Below are 940 nucleotides of genomic sequence, written 5' to 3' on the forward strand. Positions count from 1 at the left end.
CGTGATCTTCTTTTCTGGCGCCGCGCTCGGATCTCTCCATGGAGATCCCGTTTACTATCATGTGATCGATGCAAGGGGTCCGTTTCGTTGACCGACGACATGCGCACGCACATGAGTGCCAGGCTGGCTCCAGCAACGCTTATGGTATCGATTATGTGCGTGAAATCCATGCAAAGCGTAACGCTCATTCTACTCAAATGGAGTATGTGCGATCGGTTAAGTTTGGAAATTACACGCGCCTCCTTCAATTCAACCAAACGTAAAACACATATGCAGAAAAGATCGACTGATTCCAGTTCCTAATAGGTGTTTATGAATTAATTGAGACTATTGAGCTATCCATGGAGCTCTATTACGGAGTGTCTCTTTTCCTCTCCTCTCCTCTCCTAGACAAGTAATCAGTCCAAGATTATTCATCAGCCCTTGTTGAGTTCTGGGAATTCATCAGCCCTTTGCCGATTGCGTATGTCCGAAAATAAAAAAGACCAAAAAGAACAAACAGATCTATTCCTTCAAGGAGAACTAGTTCATGGAACCAAGTAAAGAAAATAGATAGGAACGATCGATTACCTGTTAGATCTCATCCGCTAGAGGAACTCCGAACAGCCACTGTTGCAACCTTTCCATGCTGTTGTCGGCCATGGCCATCACCATCAACCATATCCGATGGCCATCCATGGCGCTCTCTCACAGAGTATCTCCTCTCCTCTCCTCGACAAGTCTAAGTCACACACGCAATCCGCACACGGTTAGTTACAATGGGCATGTACTTATAGAGGCCAAGTTGGAGGGAAGATAAGAAGTCTGATTGAAATTTGATGCGGCAAAGAGATGATCTGACGGCTGAGACGCATGAGGCACACGGATTGCTGACTTGTCATGCATCTCATCGGGTCTCGATGCCGTGGTTGTTATTGCTTCGTGGGAGATGATGGGTCAT

The sequence above is a fragment of the Lolium rigidum genome, chromosome 6 (assembly GCF_022539505.1).
Source record: "Lolium rigidum isolate FL_2022 chromosome 6, APGP_CSIRO_Lrig_0.1, whole genome shotgun sequence".
Lineage (NCBI taxonomy): Eukaryota > Viridiplantae > Streptophyta > Magnoliopsida > Poales > Poaceae > Lolium > Lolium rigidum.